General features: G+C 37.5%; 2 protein-coding genes across 4 annotated transcripts in view; one reads left to right on the forward strand and one right to left on the reverse strand.

Annotated features, from left to right (window-relative positions):
- DAAM2 (dishevelled associated activator of morphogenesis 2) overlaps window positions 1-23,065 on the reverse strand; it is a 710,965-nt gene that overhangs the window by 310,160 nt on the left and 377,740 nt on the right. The gene's annotated exons all lie outside the window — the stretch shown is intronic.
- Window positions 1-23,065, forward strand: part of KIF6 (kinesin family member 6) — a 351,956-nt gene that overhangs the window by 137,493 nt on the left and 191,398 nt on the right. The gene's annotated exons all lie outside the window — the stretch shown is intronic.

The raw sequence follows: 23,065 nt of genomic DNA on the forward strand, positions 1-23,065 counted from the left end.
GCCATATGGCATGTCAGTGGTACAATGTGGCTCTCATTCTCTCTCTGATCATGAGCCACAATGGTGGGCTTTCTTGTTGTTTCTGTGCTGATTATTAAGCACTTGGGGAGTGATAATAATGGACAAGGCTTAGAAGGGAGGGGTATCTCCATTTCCAAATAAGAAATAGAAATACACAAGACTTTTCTAAAGGACACGGTCATTTCTCCTAACTTTCTCTCAATAGAGAAAATGGTAAATAATAGAGATGATGAAAGAATTCTATTTCATGGCTACCCCTTGAATAAGTCTAAAGCTGGAGAAGCCTTAAGCAAAGTTTCTCTTATACTCAAAGCTTTCACTCCTGTAGGGTAGCATTTCCCAATTCTAAAACTCTGTGTTTAATAATATGATAGGCCCCTAGGGCTTTCCTTACAAAACTGCTTTGTGGCATATATGCAGTTAAAGTGAAATATATTGCCAAAATTCACATTTTAAAGAATTTCGTGTGACTCCTTGAATTAATTTGGGATGTCTTAGATATTGAGAAATCCAAGTTGAGAATTCCTTCACTATGGTGCTCTCTTGGCCTCAAAGAAAGGAATTATTAATTACTGTCTTTGAAGATACCTCTTCAGAATTTTGATCTTCAAGACAGGATTCAAGAAAACAAAGCCATTCTAGACCTCTCAAGAAAAAGAATTTAATATAAGGAATTGATTGTGCAGGAGATGATACTGCGGGAATAATGTAGACCCCAGAGTCAGGAATGGTAGGAGCTCCTATACACTTGCAACCTGAAGGCCATTGATTGAAGGTTGTATTACCAAAACCTAATGCTGAAGCTGACCACCAGGAACTCCACCGTAATGAATGCTGTCCAGTGTAAGGCGGTGCCACTGAAGAGCCAAAGGTGCTGTTAGAGATATCATCCCAGTGGGGAGCCCTAGTTTTTTTCCTCATCCCGCCCACCAGTCTTTCATCAGTGCCTCCCATTGGCTGAACTTACCCAGAAGCCAGCTATTAGAATAGTCTGGGAATGTAGTTTCCTGCGATGCTGAGTCAAACAGAAGAAAGGGGGAAATGAGATCAAAGTACAAGCAGAGAAATGACTTTTCCCTAATTCCTGTATAACCTGTTATGTTGCTCAAGAGGCTCATTTTAAAGGTAAGATTCTGACTCTGGTGGTTTCAGGTTGAGTAAGTATATGCTGCAGGTACCCTCCACTGCACCAAATGTGAGCAGCTATAAAGAAACACCCGAATCTCTAGGCACACCAAGTACAACGTGTAAACTTCTCAAAGAGCTATAGGCTTCAAGGAATTCCTGGAATACTGAAAGGTGAGGTTGAGATGCACAAGAGAAAAGGAGAGATCAAGACCACGGGGGTGGCACCATGAAGGCTCCATGTCTAGAAGAGGTGGCACTCTGGAGCAGGAGAAGGCTAGGAACAGCCACCAAGGGTTTGGAGAGCTGTTGTCTTGGGAGCAGTTTGTGAACCACTGTGTACTCCTTCCCTTCACCCCCAAGTGTTTAGGTCAGTGTCTAGGATGGAAAACCAAGGAAGGGCCAGGTAGCTGATGATGTCCAGGACAAAGCGGAAGCAGATGAGCTCTGAAGACTAGCTGCTATCCTCAGCTCTGTACCTCCCCTGTTCTCAGGGAAAACTGTAAGGGGCATAAGCACCCATGGCTGCTTCAGTCCCTCGTCCAGGACTGGCTGCCCAAGCTGAGAAAGCTGAGGGTCTAGAAAAGATGAGCTCACAGACAGGAATGACTAGAAATAAGAGGACTGTAAACATCAAGAAAGACAAGAACAAAAAGCATGTACAGCTTTGAGGGCTTCAGTGCTAAACTTTACAAGGCAAGTGTTTATTATCTTTAGAAATATAGAAGACAGTATTACATCTGTGAAACACGACCGAATCTTCGTTTTTATAGGAACAGAATCAAGAGATCTTGAAAATGAAGAAATGTATTTATTGCCATTAAGAACTTAATGATGGCTTATGAGTGTCATTAAGAACTCAATGACAGTAACTTAATGGTTGCCATTAAGAACTTAGGTAGCTGAACAGCAGAATGAAAAAACAGAGGGGCAGATTAGTGAGCTAAGAAGACCAGAGCTAAGGAATCCTTCCAGAATATAAGATGAGAGCATAAAGAGAGAGAAAGTTTAAAAGAGAAGTGTCATAGAGAATAGCTCTAGATTTACCAAGATCTACCAAATAGGAGTTTATGGAGGAAAAATAGAGATAATGTAGGGAAGCCAATACCTAAAGAAATAATATCTAAGAATTAGAACTTAGAAAAAAAGACGTAAGATTTGAGAATGAGAGGATTACCGTCTGCTAAGTAAGCAGAATAATACTGCTGAAAATTTGTAGAACCTCAAAATATAGATGAATTCCAAAAGTTATAAGAGCAGAAAAATATTACTAACAATCAGGAGTTTGATTGAGAGCAAACTTCTCATCAGCCAGTCTGTAAACAAGAGCTTCCACTGGAAAATAAAACAAAACAAAAAAGGACTTTGAATGGAGATTTCTATATTTAGCTAAATTTGTATTCACATGTGAAGGTGAAATAAAGGCATTTTTCAGACATATAAACTTTCAGACAGATTTTCACCACCCCAGATCCTCTCTTAAAGAGACTACTAGAATATTTCACAAAAAGAAAAATGCAATGAAGTATAAGAAACAATAATGAGCAAATTCAGTTATGTTTTCTTTATGATACTTAATACTATATTTTATTTACTTTATATCTTTTACTACTTTACCATTTATTACACATGTTTCCATTTAGAGTCATTAACAACAATCAGATTTGCCACTCACAGGAGTTTGAGGGGCAGAATGGAGAGAAAATTGTGACAGCAGATTTAAGATAGTGAGGACTCTTGGATCATGGACTGTTTTCCTTTGATTCACAGATTATAAATGCACAAATGTCAATTGGAATAGATTCTACATAGACAATATGTAGGGTTGCCATTAGTTTTTCTGAGCAATTAGCTCATTCATTCATTCAACATTTATTATTAATTTGGTACTCACAAAACTCTACCCTAGGTCCTGAGAGGATCACAAAGATGAACAAAACCTACAACCAGCTCTCAAGGGTACTATCAATTTAGTAGGCAGTGATAGACATGAGCACAAGTAATTGTGATGCAATATATAAGAATTATTAGAGGATATAAAGAAAACAAGATTGTAGAGATAGTAGTGATAATTCTGAGCTCAAGAATCTTGTAAGATTAGTTCATGTGCTAATAAGTAAACTTCAACAATTCCCAAAGAAATTATCTTCATGTTGTCACAATAAGTGCACTATATAGCATTACATCTTATTGATGATTTCTGATCTGCAGTTCGGGAAAACAAATGTTGCAAACTAGAGTGGGCCCTTCAACAACATGGGTTTGAACTTCATGGTTTCTCTTATATGTGGATTTTTTCAGTAAATATATTGGAAAATTTGGGGGAGGTTTGTGACAAATTGAAAATTAGTTTCTATTCTCTAGCTTGCTTTATTGTAAGAGTATAGTAAACATAAAAAATACATATTGTTTATGTTATACATAAGTCTTCCTGTTGTGGTAGCAGGCTATCAGTAGTTGAGTTTTTGGGGAATCAGAAGTTGTATGTGGAGTTTGGACTGCGTGGGCAACTGGTGCCCCTAACCTCCATGTTGTTTAGGAGTCAACTGTATAGCCACCCTATCGAGGCAAAGCGTAGGGTTTTACAAAAATGCACTAACTTAGGTGTTTGTTCATACTGACAGTGAGGATTATTCAAGTAAGTGGGGTTTTTTTTGTTATTGTTTTTGTTATCTTGTTTTTGCAGTTATGTTTTGCCATAATTAGCTAGATTGGATGTTGGTACAACCTAAAATTCATTAGGTTTAAGAGTCCTTTCACATCTCAAAGTAAAAGAGATCAATTAAAAGTTGCCCCTAATGTGGCACTGCTATTTAATATTATTAGTCCATGCTTCTTTGTTTTCCAGGCCCCTGGACATTTACTCAGGAGTGTGAATCAGCTCCTGTCGTCTCGTTGTGCCCAAGCCCCCCAGTGGCCAGGATGGGAGGGGGACACCAGTTGGAAAGGAAGAGTCCCAGAGCTTGGCAGGACAGAGTGGCAGAAATGTTCTCGCTCTGGTCTGCCTCTCTGCTTGCTAATGCCTGGGCTTTTACTGACTGGCATGGCATAAGGACATTCTAGTCAGGGATTCTGTGAAGCTTGTCAGAAAGCGGATATTTAATAGATAACATATTCTACGCAGTATGCATTAGACAGTTTAGAGATTTCTGTTAATATCTAGCTAGCCCTATCAAAGTTTTTGAACTATTTTCCACCATTTCAGTTCTTAATGTAAATATTTGTTGTATTAACTCGGATGCTTCGATTGAAGAGGATTTCAGATGTCAGCCTCAAGTTATTGTGATATTTTTAGTTTACATCTTTTTTTGCCTGTGTAAATTTGAAAAGAGACAGCTGGATGAGGGCTGTATAGCCAAGTTAATGTTTATATAGAACTTCTTGAGTGAAGATTTAATTCTGATTGATTCTCTAAACACATACCTCTTCCTTCCTCTGGTTGAAAAGAAAAAAAATAAGCCTGCAGATATCTGGCTAGGGTGGAAGCCTTAAATCTGACCCAACTCAAATGAGTAAAGTATTTTCTACCTAGGAACCTTTTACTTCTGCGATAGAATTGAATTGGACTTCAATGCTCAAGTTTGCCCAAAGTAAACTCACAAACATCTGGATCCTTTTCTTTTCCTATTTATTATCCCCACCACCATCCTGACCCCCACCAGCTTTATTGAAACATAATTGTCAAATAACATTGTGTAAGTTTAAGGTGTACAATGTGGTGATTTAATGTACATACATATTGTAACATGATTACCACAATAAGTTAACACATCACCTCACATATCTTTTACCTTTGTGTGTGTGTGTGTGTGTGTGTGTGTGTGTACAGTGAGAACATTAAGATCTACTCTGTTAGCAACCTTCAAGTGTACAATACATGTTAACTATAGTCACCATGCTGCGCATTAGATCCTCAGAATTTGTCCATCTTATACTGGAAGTTTGTACCTTTGAACCAACATCTCCCTATTTTCCCCAGAGCCCAGCCTCTGGCAACCATTCTACTCTGTTGCTCTCAGTTCAGCTTTTCTATTTTCTACATGTGATCTCATACATTATTTATCTTTCACAGACTTATTTCTCTTAGTGAATCTTTGCAAACTAGTCAATCCTTCAACCTGAATTTACTGAGCTCCTACTAGGTACTAATCATTTTCTTAAGTGTTTTGGAGATTCAGGAATGTAGGATCCAGAAGAAAATTCCAAGGAGTTACAATTTTATTGGGGAAATAATGCATACACAGATACACACATTTACACACACATATATATGTTTATATAAAACAGAATAAGGAAGCATATTAATGGAAAGAATAAATGGACACTGAGAATTGTAAAGCCTTAAATATAGTTCTAATCCTACTCATAGTACATTTGTAGTGGCTCTCTAGACTTCCTTATGTGTAAAGTGAGAGAATTAGACCAAATGGTATCTATTCACTCTTTCAGCCCCATGTTTTAAGTCTAACATCAGTTTATTACACATGGTTTAAACTATTATTTACTTATGATCTATGATAATGAAAAGATAAATCAGAATTCAGAAATAGGGAAGTCATTGCACATATCACCTGCTAATCAAACTAATTAAGCCTTAAAGGATATCAAAAGGAAGAAGGTACCATTCTAATATGAAGGAGACCACATAAACTAAGGAGCTGAGAGGGAATGAGCACAGTACGGGGAAGAGACCAGTATGGGGGCTTGCCTGTAAGAGGCACTAACAAGTGAGGATCTGGAGTGAAATTGCTCTGGCAGGAATCTGGAGTTTTCATGGAAGAACAGAAGGACTAGACAGATAAATGGAAACTCAAGATGGGTTATGAATACCCTATGTTGAGAAGCTATTTTTTATTTAATGGTGACAAGGAAACATTGTGATTTGAAAATATTGCCATTCATTCATTCACTCATTCAGTAATGTTTATTACACTCTTTCTTTATGCCAGGCACCATTCTAAATGCTAGAGATATAAGAATAAACACAATAAAGCCCTTACTCTCATGGAGCTTACATTTTAGTGGGGAGAGAGATAAGATTCAAGATACATAATTAAAATACAGCATTGCAGAGAGTAGAAAGTGCAGAATGAAAAATAAATCTGGAGTTGAAATTTTAATAGGGTGACCATGAAATAATTTACATGATGGAGTTTTTTTATGGCTAACACTCTGGTAGCAATGAATAGAAATTAGCAGGAGTGAAAAATCAGGAAGATATTATAATCAGGCTTGGAATGATGATGAAGGAAAAGACTTGAGTAATGACCTTGAAAACTATATTCTGAAAACTATAAAGCATTGATGAGAAAATGAACATTTAGATCAAAGAACACTTACATAAATCAGACATATATCATGTTCATGAATTGAGCTATTCAGTGCTAAGATATCAGTTCTTCTATAATTATGTATAAATTTAATGCAATCCCAATAAAATTTCCAGCAGGCTTTTTTTGTGTGTGGAAATTGACAAGCAGCTTCTGAAATCCACAGAGATGTAAAGGACCCAGAATAAATAAAACAAACTGGTGAAAGAAAAATAACCTGTATCTTATTCCATATATAAAATTTATTGGAAATGAATCATAGACCTAAATGCAAAATCTAAAATATACAACTTTGAGCCCTAGAGTAAGGAGGAAAAAATTTTTGTAAAAAGCACAAAACAAGGAAAAAATTATAAATTGGACTTTAGCAAATTTAAGGTATCTTTGAAAGAAACTGTTAAGAAAATTTTAAAAGCACAAACTAGGAGAAAAAATTTTCAAAACACATATTTGACAGAGGACCTGTACCCAGAATACTTAAAAAATTATCACAATTCAGCAATAAGAAAACAAACAATGCAGGGACGAAGTATTTGAATACACATTATATCAGAAGACACACAGTTGACAAATAAGGACACGAAAGCTTGACATCATTAGTCATTATGGAAGTCAAATTAAAACCTTAATGTAATAATACTATACAATTATTAGAATAGATTTTAAAAACTATTAATAATGAGTGCTGGTGAGCATGAGAAACTAAAACTCTCATACATTTCTGGCAGGGATGTAATACGGTACATCCACTTTGGAAAAACAGTTATGCAGTTTCTGATAACATTAACCATAAACCCAGCAATCCCATTAGTAGGTTTTTTAATCTATGAGAAATGAAAACATATGCCCACGTGAAGACTTCTTCATGAGTGATTTACAGCAGCTTTACTCATAGTCTCCCCCAACTGTAAACAACCTAAACCAGTGAGTGGCTAAGCAAATTGTGGTACAGCTGTACAATTGAATCCTATTCAGCAATAAAAATGGAATGAATTATTGATACACTTGGCAACTTGGAGGAATCTCAAAAGCATTATGCTAAGTAACGGAAGCCAGATACAGAAGGTTACATACTAAATGATTCCATTTATGTGACGTTCTATGAAAGGCAAGAAGTGTATAAGAATAGAAATCAGATTAATGGTTGCCAGGGTTGCTGGTAGGAGAGGGAATTGATTACAAAGGAGCAAGAGGGAATTGTTCGAGGAGATTGAATATTCTATATCTTGATTTTAGTGGTGGGTACATAACAAATGTACATAACTCATAATACTACATACCTAGAAAGACTGAATTAAAAATTTTACTACCTGTAAATGTAACCTCAACTAACCTGACTTTAAAGAATTGGAAATATCTGTATGACAAAAGATAATATAATATTAAAAGGTCAGTCATTAAACAAAGCAAAGCAAAGCAAAACAAAGCTGTTCCAGTGAGGAATTTTCCTTTTTGCTGTAGTTTAATAATAGCAGCTTATCTTTGACTACAAGCCTCTGAGAACACACAAATATATCTTTTTATAATTGATTACTACATCCACAAGTTGAGAACTTCCTCAATTTCCTGCTCCGACAGCTAACCTACATAACCAACCCGCCTCTGTACCCTCCTTTTCCTAACTTCTTGTTACAGTAGAGAATGTTTCCCGTCTCCTGTCCAGAGCTGCCCTCACCAACTGTACTCTCAACCCCACTGCTTTCTGCCATCTCAGGAACCTCAGCTCTCCCTCTGTTTCTCCTTTATCTTCCACTTCTCCCTCTTTACTGGACTCTCCTTACTATTAGTCAAATGGGCTCAAGTTTTTCCCATATTTAAAACCAAAATACTCCCCCTTAGTCCCATGTCCCTCTCTACCTGCTGTAGACTACTTTAAACTACTTTAAACTACTCCAAGAACTTACTTTCACTCAGGGTCTCCATTCCCTTCCTTCCACTCACTTCTCTACATACTCAATCTAGGTTCTGCCCCCTCACACTGAAGTGTCATGGTGATTGATGACCTCAGTGTAGGTGAATTTCATGGGCCTATTTCAGTGCTCATCTTTCTTGACCTCTCAGCAGCACTCTTAACCACCCTTTCACTGAAACACTTTCCTCTTTGTTTTCTTCCCATCTCCTGATGGCTCCTTGGCTTCCTGGACCAGATTGATTCTCCTTTCTTGTTGGCATTCCTCAAGGCATCATCCTAAGACCTCCTTTTCTCTTTTTATTTTATACTTTTTCCCAGATGATCTTGTCAACATGTGCACTTCAGTTGCCATTCAAATGCTGATGACGTGTTTATTCTACTAGCAATATTTATTCTCCTTTGAGTGACATACTCATTGATTGCTTTGCCTACCTGACACTTGGCTCTGAACTCAACATGCCCCAAACTGAATTCTCCATTTTTCTCCAAACCTGCTCTCTGCAACTATACCCACATCATCAGAGTCTCTACAAGCTCTACAGTTTCCCAGGCCAGAAACTTAAAAGTTATCTGTGATTCTATTCTTTTTCTCATCCCCCAAATCCAACCCATTTGGAAGTCCTATTGTCTCGATCTTCAAAACACATCCTGGATGGACCGCTTTACATCACCTCCACTCTTGCTACCTTTGTCCAAACTTCTATCACCATTTTCCCACTACTAAAATGGTGTCATAATACCATGAATCCACTTTGCTGTCCTCTAAATTTTTTTCTGTGTAATCAGAATATTCCTTTTCCTAAAGTGCAATTCTTTCATTTCATGCTTCTTAAAATTCTTCACTGACTTTTAACTTCCCATTATGCTTGGGGAAAGACCAAAATTCTTCATATGGCCTCTAAGCGTCTTCCTGATCTGACCCTTTCCTGTGTTTTTAACTACTGTTCATATTCCTCTCTCTGTTTCAACAACACTGGCCTTCCAGGTCCTTAAATGTTTCATGCTATCTCTCACCCTGGGAACCTGGCACATGTAGTTGCTTCTGACTTCCAACTGGGCTGATGTGTGCAAGCATGGACAGACACACACACACACACACACACACACACACACACACACACACACACACACACACACACACACACACACACACACACCTGGTTTTGTTTGTTCTACTCACACTTCAAACCTCAGTTTAAATTTTTTTCCTTAAAGCTTTATTCTCTAACCCACAGCCCTGACTAAATTATAACACATTTTCACCTTTTCTGTGCTTTTCCTTCAGAGCACCTATCTCTATATATAATCATGTACTTGTGTTATTGTTTGACTGTTATCTGTGTCCTCCACCAACTGAAAGGCTTTGAGGACAGGAGCTATGTCTGCTTTAAATGAATGTACACAGCACCTTTATATGTGTCATTTTGTGGCACATAATCAAAGAATATTATGACAGCCAAGATTATGAATAAGCTACATTAAAACCCCAGGGGGAAAACTTGAGAGGTATTGACTAGCTTATGAGCTCATAATCACACAATTTAAGATATTGAGCTATTGAAATACATCCCTGCAGGCAAGTGTTACCTAAGCAGATGGTGCCCTAGTTTGGTGTACATTTTACCAAATGGAAAATGGTTCCTGCAGGGACCTGGGCACTGGCCAGGGCAGCCTCTACTCCTGCTCCTTAGGAGTCCCCAGATTCCTCTGGCTCTACTTATCACTCCTACTGGGGAGTAACACCATCCTTCCAGGCTGAAACAGTTGGCAAAGCTGGGACTATGTTGCAGTTGACCCTTGGGCTCTTACACCCTGTGCAAAACAGAGGATAGGCTCATTTACCATCCTTGGGGGCTTGGCTGTATATTTGGACTTACTTGGAAATTATTATCTGGTGAGATTTATTTTTTTGATTATTTGTACAATTAAATAATTTAAGACTAAATGTAGCTTAAATATAGTTTAAAACCAAACACACTGTGTTATCAAACCCACAAACACAGATTTGTTTCAAAAGGACATAGCTGTGCTAGTAAAAGCTTCAATGATGTCCGAACATCTGTTTAAATGCAAATAAATATAGCTAAAGGAAGAGTTTTAAATCCTCATTTTCCCACCAAGTAACTCTCACTTTGAAGTAAAACACTACTTTGTACCTTTATTCATTCTAAAATAACTGTGTGGCCTTTGGCAAATTATATCACCTGTGTGAGAGTAGTAATGGTACCCACTCACAGGGCTGTTCTGAGTACTGGCGAAGCGATACACTAAACACAACTATTATCATTTCCCATGATTCCTTGATAGAACTTTTATTGCTGCTGAAGAATCTGTTCACTTACATAGAAATTTTGTCAGCCTTCTCTGCTAGGAACAAAGGAGCAAACCATGTTTTAATGAGAGCGTTAGAATATACACATACATACACATCATGCACAAAGAGGAAAGAGTACCGGAAGGAAAAAAACCACAAAAATGTTCTTGGAATTACAAGGGGATGTGTTGTTCATGGGTTTTATTTCTTTCTACCTGACTATTTCCTAAAATTTCTACAGAAAGTTAAAGGTCATTTTTTAAAATGAATTGATGCCACTTGCCAATTTTATACATCCACGTGCCAAAATACAATTGTTTTTCTTAATTGTTTCATTTAATAGCAGAAAAAAGGACCTTCTTTGTTAACTCTTTTATACTAAATTTCACAGCTGAATTAAAAACTTATGTTCTCTCTTGGCATATAGCAAATGATTGCATAATACACATAGTTGGTTCTAAGATCTAAATTACATCTGCTTCTGGAATTTTAGCTTTAAATTATTTTTAGAGGGAATATTTGTATTTTTTGTATATTTGGGCTATAATATTATGTATTATTAATCAGTCATTTCAGAGTGGTGCTTTTCTTATACAGTTCATATAAGACTGTATATCTAAATGGCTAAATAAAACAAAAATTAGAAACTGCCAGAATGGAATGTTCATAAAAAGCTTCCAAATGGGAGTTGTTTCCTTTGCATCGTACTGTCCACTTCCTTAATGATAACAGAGCTCTACATACTCCCAAAGGGAGAAAAATTCACTGAAACCTTTAAGATATTCAGAAATTTGAAGATAAAGTAGCAGCCTGATGCATAAAGATTATATTTGTGTTTTTTTAATTATAAATTTAAACTGTGTATATATATATATGTTTTACATGATGTAATATATATGTATATATATTATATATATATATAAGTAATTGTACTCATAGAAATTGTAAAAAATACAGATATAAAAAAGAAAACAATATGTGCAAGTACATGCCCATATCTGAGTGCATGAGAAACATGCCAGAAGTAAAAGGCTGATCCTCTTGCTTGAATGATGTTGGTGAAGACTTTTTCCCCTAGATGGCTTTGCAAGGGACTTATAAATGTTGTGTCCAGTATCAAGATATATACTCCAAGCCCCTGTCCTCTCCACCCTGTTCTTCAGGATTCCTGCCAGTTGGAATTCCCTGCATCTGTCTGTGGACATTTGACGTGAACACTTTAATTTAATACCTTAATATTTCTTTCAGGTACTTCCTGGTTGTTTACTTTGAACTGTTCGGTCTTTCTTTCAAATGCTAAAAATGCCAACAAAACCTTGTTTTCCATTTTCTGAATTTAGCACTTCAACATCTGTGTACTAGTTGTACTAAAAATACACAAACATAAAACTGTTAGTGAACATCCTAAAAGCTTATAAATTGGCAAGATGAGTTGAGGTTTCTGTTGTTGTTATTGCTGAGAAGGATTTTGTTTGATTGCTTGTTTTTTAGAGGGGGTGCTAACTTTTTGTATGACCCTAAGAACCTAACCTTTGGATATATCTTCTAATTTGTCTCATTTGCTTACAAATCTGTGGGCTAGAGTTCAGAGAGAACAGTTTGTCTTAGCCTCACCCCCTGAGGCTTAGGAGAAGAGGTGTTGAGATTTCTCCTTCTATTCCATTCCTTGGCCTTGCAGCTGCTGAAAAGTGAAGATTGAGATCTACCCCAGGGCCTTAATTATGAGTGTTTTTAAGCACAGCATAGCACTGTGCTCGAAAGTGTCAGAGAAGCAGAAGCATAAAGAAAGCATGGTGCCTGGCCAGAAAGAATTATGTGAAGATGTATGACATCTGCTTTTGAAAAAAAAAATTAAAGATTAAGACATGTCAATAATCATGTACAAAATGGACAATAAAGACTAGGAGTTTAAAGGATTTAATGAAAGTTAATTAATTACCCAAAAAGCTGTCTGTATAGCTCCAGCTTTTTAAATAAAAGGCAAATAAGTGGCCTGCCTCAAGAATTATCCATGCGTAGTATCAAAGCAAACTTAAGGACTCTGAACTGTTACCAAGTTGCATGAGATATAAAATTCGACACTTTGCTTTTATTTTTCAGCTATCTTCTCTGTACAATATGGATACATATCCCACTGATATTCAGGAAAACTTCTGAAAACTTATGACAAAATCCAAAGATTTTTGTTCTATATATTAAAGAACCCCAGTGCAGGACATCCTAGTGCCAATAAAGGTAATGATGCCCCAGTATGGAACCATGGAACCAGAATAATTTGTGTCATTTATTTTCTATGAGATGCAATTATTTTTGTATTCAGCTAAACAATGGGGTAAATCCTACTTCTTTTTAATTTTATACCTATTGAAAAATGATACACCTATCAAAAAATGGTAGTTTCACAGACCCTTCTAGTTTGGCACAACATAATGGAGAATTACCTCCATATAACATGTAAATCTGAGTTCTGAGTTACTGGGAGCATGCGTCCAACTCCCAACAACAAAGGCACACCAAAATAAAATGCAAGGTGCCTCATGCAAGTATTCCTCATGTTCTCCTCCAGCTGAACATGGCCCAAGCATCCAGAGTTCTTCCTATCTGGCATTCAATGGCGCTGTTGCAGAAGCTGAGCTTTATTGCCTACCTTTACATCCCTACAGGCAGAAAACAGACATCCCCAAGACAACCAAGGACAGGCTCTTAGCCTTCCCTGATTGGGAAGCAAACAACCTGCCCCAGTTTTAGTAACCTAACTCTAATAAGGAGCTAAGCTCAGTGATGACTCAAGACAGGGCAGTCTTGTGCTCTGTTCCTCAGAGTACAGCATACTTGGTTTTATTGCACATCATTTCATTGCACTTCTCAGATGCTGCATTTTTTGCAAATTAAAAGTTTGTGATAACCCTGCATCAAGTACCTATGGGCACCAATTTTCCAACAGCATTTGCTCACTTCATGTCTCTGTGTCATATTTTGGTAATTCTCACAGAATTTCAAAACTTCATCATTGATCTGTGATCAGTGGTCTTTTGATGTTACTATTGTGATTGTTTTGGGACTCCACAAACCATGCCCATATAGGACTGTGAGTTTAATCAATAAATGTGTGTGTTCTGACTGCTGCACCAATCAGCTGTTCCCCCTCTGTCTCCCTTTCCTCAGGCCTCCCCATTTCCTGAGACACAATAGTATTGAAGTTAAGGTAATTAATAACCCTACAGTGGCCTCTAAGTGTTCAATGGAAAGAAGAGTCACATGTCTTACTTTAAATCAAAACTAGAAATGATTATGCTTAGTGAGGAAGGCACATCAAAAGCTGAGGTAGGTAGAAAGCTAGGCCTCTTGTTCTAAACAGTTAGCCAAGTTGTAAATGCAAAGGAAAAGTTCTTGAAGGAAATTAAAAGTGCTCCTCCAGTGAACACACGAATGATAAGAAAGCAAAACAGCCTTATGGCTGATACAGAGAAAGTTTCAGTTGTCTGGATTAATGATCAAACCAGGCATAACACTCCCTTAAGCCAAATCTCATCCAGAGCAAGGCCCTAACTCTCTTCAATTCTGTGAAGGCTGAGAGGTGAGGAAGCTGCAGAAGAAAAGTTTGAAGCTAGCAGAGGTCAGTTCATGAAGTATAAGGAAAGAAGTCATCTCCGTAACATCAAAGTGCAAGATGAAGCACAAGTGCTGATGGAGAAGCTGCAGCAGGTTATCCAGATGATCTAGCTAAGGTCATTAATGAAGGTGGCTGCACTAAACAATAGATTTTCATTGGAAATGAAACAATCTTGTATTTCAAGAAGGTGCCATCTAAGACTACCATAGCTAAAGAGGAGAAGTCAATGTGTGACTTCAAAGCTTTGAAAAATAGGCTGACTCTTGTTAGGGGGCTAATGCAGCTGATGACTTTAAATTAAAGTCAAAGTTTCACTGTTCTGAAAATCTAGGGCCCCTAAGAATTATGCTAAATCCACTGTCTGTGCTCTAAGAATGGAATAACAAAGTCTGGATGACAGCACATCTGTTTACAACATGGTTTACTGATTATTTTAAGCCCATTGTTGAAACCTACTGCTCAGAAAATAATGACTCCTTTTAAAATATTACTGCTCATTGACAATGCACCTGGTCACCCAAGAGCTCTGATGGAGGCGTACAGTGAGATGAATAGTGTTTTCATGCCTGTTAACAAAATCTGCAGCCCATAGACCAAGGAGTCATTTTAACCTTTAAGTCATATTATTTAAGAAATACATTTCATAAGGCTATACCTGATATAGTGATTCCTCTGATGGATCTGGGCAAAGGATATTGAAAATCCCCTGGAAAGGATTCACCATTCTAGGTGCCATTAAGAACATTCATGTTTCATTGGAAGAGGTCAAAATAGCAACATTAACAGGAGTTTGGAAAGAGTTGATTCAACTTTCATAGATGACTTTGAAGGGTTCAAGGCTTTAGTGGAGAAGGTAACTGTTGATGTGGTGGAAACAGCAAGTCTAGAATTAGAAGTGAAGCCTGAAGATGTGTCTGAACTGCTACAATCTCATGATCAAGTTTGATCAGATGAGGAGGTGCTCCATATGGGTGAGTAAAAAAAGTGGTTTCTTGAGATGAAATCTACTCCTGGCGAAGATGCTGTGAGGACTATTGAAATGACACCAAAGGATTGAGAACATTCCTTAAACTTAGTTGATAAAGCAGCAGTAAGGTTTGAGAGGACTGGCTTCAGTTTTGAAAGAAGTCCTACTGTGGGTAAGATGCCACCACACAGCTTCACATGCTACAGAGAAATCATTAATAAAAGGAAGCATCAATAGCTGAAGCAAACTTCACTGTTGTCTTATTTTAAGAAATTGCCACAGCCACCCCGGCCTTCATTAACCACCACTCTGCTCAGTCAGCAGCCATTAAAATCAAGGCAAGACATTCCACCAACGATAAGATTATGACTCCCTGAGAGCTCAGATGATCAATAACATTTTTTAGCAATAAAATATTTTTACATTAAGGTATATACATTTTTTAAAACATAATAGTATTGCACACTTACTAGACTACAATATAGGGAATACGTAGCTTTCTCATGCATTGGGAAACCAAAAAATTCATTTGACTTGCTTTATTGTGATACTCTCCTTATTGTGGTGGTCTGGAATGGAACCTGCAGTAGCCAGGGTGTGCCTGTGTTCTTCACTCTGAGTCCTATCCTTCCAGCCTAATTTCCTTAGCTGATCTCTCTGTGTTTATCACTAACTGAGCATACTGATACCCATTGCCACAGCCTCAAAAATGTGCCACCCTTAATGTCCACATAGCTACTGCCTGGTGTATAACTTCTTCAGTTGATCCAAGAAATCAGATTTCTCCTTACTGTTCATAAACCCACCTACTACTATTAGTGCTTTCTGACTTCTTTCCATATTGGTGTGCTTTCTAGATCAGTCAACTAACATGTGCTAGTCAGAGAGCACTATATATTTACTTTTCTATTTTATCTGAAGCCCCTATTGAAATTTGCAGCTACGTATTTCCTCTTCCTTCCACATCTCACTTTTTCTTACCTTCTCTGTGCTTTAAGTCTGGAGGAAGAAAGCAACCATCAAGAAACAAAAAAAGTTGCTAATTATGGAAGAAATGCAAATTAAAATGAGGTGCAATTTTTTTTCCAATCTTTTTGGTAAGATTGAAAAGATAATGACACCCTGTATCAGTGAGGGCATGAATCAGCTTTTAAACAGAAGGTAGAGTAGACAGGACCAGTGGTGGGGTAGTGGACAGAGATGCCTGGTATTGAGACCTAGGACCAATCCCATGTAACATTTTTAGCTTATTCCCTCTTACTGAGTAGCCCTGAGAGCATTTGTACAATTTTTAACTTCTAGAAATTTGTCTTTCAGAACAAATGTACAAAGATGTTAATATAAAGATATTTATCACAACACCCTTTATAATAGGAAACTGGGTTACAAAACATTAATGAACTGTAATGCAGCCATTATCAATGTCAGTGAAGACCTATAAATATATACTGATGTGGGAACACTTCAAAAATTTACATGTATACTTTATATGTATATATGCTTCTAAACAAGTCTGGAAGGATAAACACCAAAATTGTGCCATGTTATCTCTGGGTTCCAGGATTGAAGTAATCCTTTTTTATTCATATTTTCAGAACTTTTTGCATTAGACATGCATCACTTTATGATCAGACAAAAATGAAATCATTTAAAAATATGTTAAAGATGGAAAAGTGAAAAAAAAGATACAAAAGTGAAATCTCTAACTCATAATGTTTTCCATAAGTTATAATCAAGTCTCTCAGCAAACATTTAATACTTACGATAAAACTAAATGCCATTTATTGAACTTTTGCCAGTAGGCACTGCATTGCATTTTTTATATACATAGTCTAATAAAAATTCCATAGTAACTTTGTGAGACAAATAACATTCAACTAGCAAGATGAGATGCAGAGTCAGGATTTGAATCCTGTTTTGCCTGTCTCCAGAACTGCTCTTTTGTGGCCCTTGAGCCACAAAGATGTAAGGTTTACAGTGATGACTTAAACTGCTTTTAAGGAGTTTACAAGGTAAAATGCAAGCAGTATTCTAGAATTGGCTTGATTTTTCTGTATTGTTCATTATCAGAAACTAAAGTCTATCTAGAATTTTGGGTTTTCTTAACTGTTGCTCATTCATCCTGGTTATGTCATATAGAAATGGTCTTATCTGGAATGCCTGATAAGAGACAAGGAAAGGACTTACATGTGTCCCCTACCCCTTTCCATCCTAAGGGGCTGGCTTCTGAACTAAAATGGAGAAGAGAATAAAGTAAATATCCATCCACTGCCATTGGCTCATTTTTGGTGTGTTAGAAGTATATTAACCAGTGCTTGTTTTAATATGAGACAGTTTATGTAAAAGTAACCACAGCTGATAAAACTCAAGAGTTCATGCCAATAATGAAATTCCTCACAGTTCAAGTAATCATGGGGCCACTAACCTATGAGGTAGTTATTAGAAACACAGGGACAGATCCTAATTTTTCTTATTAGCCACCATTTGGGTCAAATGACTAACTTGTCTAAAGTTCATTCCTTCGCTCTTCATTGTTATCAGCCAAAGAAGAACTGCGGAAATGTATGGGATTTTTTTGTTTGTTAGTCAGTATCTCTGTTTCTCAGAAACATGTTTGCATGTGGCTTTCATTGACTGTGTCACACAACTAGGAACTCAGATGGCTGGGGAGAAACCCTGGCATCACCTCATGCCAGATCTGGTAAACCCAGGGCATTGCTGCTCCTGGGGGTCTCCTGGGGTGACCCTGTCCTGTTCATGGCTTCCAGGCACCTCTCCAGGTGCTGAGCAGTGCTTGCTTCCTGGGCTGAGCTAAGTTTTGAACTTCCAGAGCACCGTGTTTCCTCACTGAGTTAGGAGAACAAGGGTTGCCCCATATTTGTTTCTAAGATGTTTGAGTTTGATACTCATGTTTTAGCATTCTCAGTGTTATTTTCTTAGAAAACATTTTATGACTTAAACTCATTTTCATAAATACTCTTTGCAGGTCATATTTAGGTTTGTACTAACTCACTGTGTAGATCTAGTTTTAGCTGTTCTTCCTCTCCTAAAGTAAGGTTTCTTCTGATTCTGGCTTTCATGGTGTGGGGTAAATGGAAGTTCCAGTGGCCAGGATCCCAGGTGACCCTAAACCGCTTGATGATGTGATTGGCTACTGCTTCCACACCTGTATGCAATGAGCTATTATTGACTGAGTCACTGTAAAAGAGCCTCACCCAGTGCTTTGGGTGGGGTCAGAGACAGAAGTGGTTTATGGAGCTGCAGGCTTCTGGATGCAGATGTGATTCTAGTGCTTGACCTACTGCTGTGAGAATAAAAACAGGTACAAAATTTTACCCCAAGAATGTTATATTATCATTTCTTGGTCTCACCGAATCCACAGTGAACTTGCCCGGGGCTGAAACCCTCAGGCAAGACACGTGGTTCTGGTTCTTCCTTGCTTTGTGATTCACGTGAGCTGCTCCTCTGCACCCACACTGGTCATGCTTTCTAGTTGAAATGCTGATCCATGCTTTTATTGTAAAGGCAGCTTGTCTGCTCACTCCGTAAGTGTCCCCAGTCAGCCCTTTAAAATGCAGAGACTTCCTACCTCATTTACACTGCCTCAGGTGTGTATGCAATAGTATTTTCATTGTTTTAGCTATTTCCACTCCTGTTTGCTACAGCTCAGATCTGTACAAAGAAAGGAAATTTTAGAGGGTCTGACTTGAATCAAACTGCTCAGCCAGTGAGTTCTGCAGATTGACCCTAAACAGGCTGCTTCCTCAGAGGCACACAGAAAAGGCTGTGTCCTCACCCCAAAGCTGGTACATTGAACAAAATGAGGTGCTTGGTGTTGGATGGAAGGGTGGGGACTACAAAGATGAATTTCTGACAAATTCTGGCTATAGGGAGCTCTGGTCTTGTAGAGAAGACAAGTATGTGAATATCTGTAATACAAGGTAAAAGGTGGTAAGTGACACAAGTGCTGGGGTGATTCGAGGGCAGAAATTACTTTTGAGTAGGGAGATCAAGGATGACTTTTAGCAGACCCATGAATTAAAGCAAGATTTAGAAAGGAAAGCAAAGTTGGACAGGGAGAATATTTCCATATAGGAAAGATCAATATGAGCAAAGCCCTAGTCTGGCTTCTTTATTTTACAGATTCATACAGACCCAGAGAAGTGATGTGACTGACTGACTTCCAAAAGACTTCTACCAAGTTGGATTTTTTTTTCCCTGAGAAAATCAGTCTTCACAGATCCTAGCTCCCTAAGGGCTCTAAACAGTTTTCTAGCTCTCTGAATTTTTAGCTTAAAATCAAAATGTAGTGTATTATTATTATTAGTGGGGAAGCATGTAGATACTGTGGGCAATGCTTGCAGTGTGGTGGCATCGGGCCTTGCCTGCCTTTTTACTAGTGAATGGGCTGTTAACCCCAGCAACTGTCAAGGCCCTCCTGCAAGCCTACATCCACACAGCCCGGCCTCGTTCACCCACAGGCCAGCTCCACGCTGGAATGCCTGTAGGCCTTCTGGCTCTCAGCTCAGGGTAGCCTAACAAATGAAAATGCAGGCTATCCAGCTAAACCTGGATGTCATATAAATAACAATTTTTTTAGTATAAGTGTATCTGATGCAATGTTTGTAACCCCATTTCAGTTTTTTGTGTGATCAGTTTTTATTCGCACAATTTCCATGAATGATTTTTGCCTTAAAAACAACAAATTGATATTTGTGTGTATACCTTCTTTTAAAAGGACAGCTGAATACTGCCTCAAAAATTTTTAAAGGTCAAGATCTAGGGGAAGTTAAAGTGAACAGACCTGGATGTGCTTCATTCACCATTACATACCCAACACCTGGTTCATAGGAAGCAGAGTAAATGTTCTCTGAATAAATATAAGAATGAAGGAGGTAGCGCATCCTTGATTTTTATTCCCCATCTTCTTAGAATCTCCCTTTATGCCGTGAAAATTTTAAGCCCCAAATGTAGTTCTTGTCTAAAATGTCTCAGTGAGTAGAGAATTGATGAACATCTTGTACCATGGTCAGTATTTACCAGATGCTTAATTCACACCACTGAACAGGAGAGGCCCAAGGAATCATGTACTGTTCTAAAAAATAATAATAGTAATTGACAGATTATCTGCTGAAGTGGTCCTGAATTCACATTTCTTGGATCTTAGCCATTCTTACCCAATTTCTAATAATGGCTGGCTATAAAGCAATAACCTAAGCTTTGTGGATTAAATATCCCAAAGGTAATTAATGGCTAATGCTCTCTCTCTTTTATAAGAAATCAGACCTCTGAAATCATTCATGGGATGTAATTCACTACAGATGAGGTTTCTCCACTTGAGTACAAAGTGTTTTTTGGTCCTGACACTACATTTTGAGGATATTAAAACCAAAACTAAAAGCATGGTCTACAGCTTGTGTTAATTATCCTTGGGTAGTTTATGGAAGCATTTGAGTTCTTAAGACATAGTTATCTAATACGATTAAAAAGGCCTGTCTGCGTGTCAGGGTTGTTTCTGTACTTTAACAATTGTTTTATTCTCCTGAAGTTTAAGTATTTTGGGTCCTAATAAGCCAAACGAATGAATATGAAAAGCAGATAATGAAAAAGGAACAAGGTGTGAATGGCAGTGCATTGATTGGACTACAGTTGACACGTTGGGTTCTTTGGCCTAGGCAACTCTTTCATCAGAAGTCCCAGTACTTAATTCTAAATTAGAAAGTCTTGAGTGTGAAAGCATGAACATAATGTCTCATTCTTCTAGTTATTTAATGCTTTCTCAATGTTAGTGCTTTTTGCTCATTGGGTTTTGAAAGCTCTGGGGACTCAGAAGAAGGAATGAGACCCTTCACCACAACCGGGAAGGAGTATTTGTCTCTCCTGCTTTCCCCAATAACCTTTTCACAGGAAAAGCTTGCATATGTATGGAACTGGATATTTTTAAAGACTTCCTGAAACAAATGTTTGTTCTAATGACAGTTTTATATGGTTTACACCACTTAAAGAAAACCCACAGTGTGAAAATGTGCACTTATAGCAATAATAAATTATAGCAACGTCTAACACCTGGTTCGTGATAGCTTGCTCAAAGGATGGATAAACAAATGCAGGAATAGCCTCCAACCGCTGTAATCAGGACCGCAAAAAAAATAATTAGATCCTATCAACAAATCAAATGTGTCTGGAAGCAGTGGAGGAACAGCTTTGGGTTTCATTTCAAGGACCTAATACCACGTAAGGTGTCTCCCTCTCCCGTAGCGTTAGCCTCAAGAGAAGTAACTTGAAATGTTATAAAGTAAGTTTTAGATTTTATCTATTTAAATTTTGCTCTGAAAATAGAAGGGGTGTTATCATTAATTTTACCAACAATTCATGTTCACTGTGGAAAAGTGATAATGGACACATAAAGGAAAAGAAAAAAGATAGAAATCACTTGTAATGCCACCACTTAAAGATAACAACCATTGTTGTTTGGTGGTAATCCCTCAAAAATTTCAATGAATATGTGTAAGTATTTATTTTAATGATAACATTTTCTTTATCATTTTTTAACTTGTATTGTTCATTCGATTGTGACATCTCATATCAATATATCGGTACATCTTCAACTGAGGTTCTATGGGGCCCATGCAAAGATTTGGGGGGATTTGTAGGCCCTTTGCCCCCCAAGATACATACAAAATGTTGTGAGTTATGTGTGTTTGTGTATTTTTTCTGGAAAAAGTACTTAGGACTTTTACTGGATTTGTTCTTACTGATAAATTTAGAGAGAGATTACAGTCCTGCATCTTCCCTCTCAGGAGCATAAGATTCCCGGTGTTCTTGTCCTTCTTGTCCCCTAAGTTTGTACTGTTTTTTTTAATATATCTCCTGCATCATTGTTTTAACAACTGAATGGTCCTTTTCTTTTAAACATTTAATTTATTAAGGTTCCAATATTCCATATTGTGACTTTTACTGCTTCTTAGGGTCTCTGTCTTTACCTTGTAAACCCATCTTTAACCTAATACAGAACTTGATGATAATGTATGGCTCAATTTACATAAATTTTTTTTAGATTTAATATTACATGAACATGTTTCCAAACAGCTATATACTATTTTCCATATGATAGAATAAAATAGACTATTTGTTATCAAATGGCAATATAACCACAAGAATTTACTTAATATTTTTACATAAAAATATTTTAAAATGTCTTTTAAAACTTTTACAAGTTTTCTGTCTAGTTAAAATATATATGTTCTTCATTTTTGTATATAAATCAATGCTGTTATTTAAAATTTTTGCTAAAGGAATCAGCTGAGAAGTGTTTGTCTCTTAATTCAATATTGTCTACAAATTTCATACAAGGAAGAATTAAAGAAAAAGTTCAGAGTGGGAGCAATATAAACAAAATGTTAAAAAAAAAAAGTAAGGGTGGATAAAGCTCTCAATACTCCTTCAGATTGATGAACTGCCAGGCAAGTCTACAGTTGGTAAACTAACCATGGAAATATATACTATGGCAGAGCCCAGCCCATTTCCAGCTGTCCCCATTGCCCCAGATTTCCCCATTGACTGTTGTTGCATAGGTATGCTCTGGCCCTACCGTCTGGGTCTGTCTGTCTCACTTCCCCCTTTCTCTGCACCGCCTCCTCTCCTTGCCACGCCTTCCTAGCCTTGTTCTGCCACCTCCTTCTTCTCTCTCTCCCCCACTCTCGCTTCACTCCCCAGGTTTGATCTCCACACTCTCTTCAGGTGGCCTCCCTTGGGAGCTTATCCCCATGCTGATGTGATCCAT

The sequence above is a fragment of the Manis javanica genome, chromosome 16 (assembly GCF_040802235.1).
Source record: "Manis javanica isolate MJ-LG chromosome 16, MJ_LKY, whole genome shotgun sequence".
NCBI lineage: Eukaryota > Metazoa > Chordata > Mammalia > Pholidota > Manidae > Manis > Manis javanica.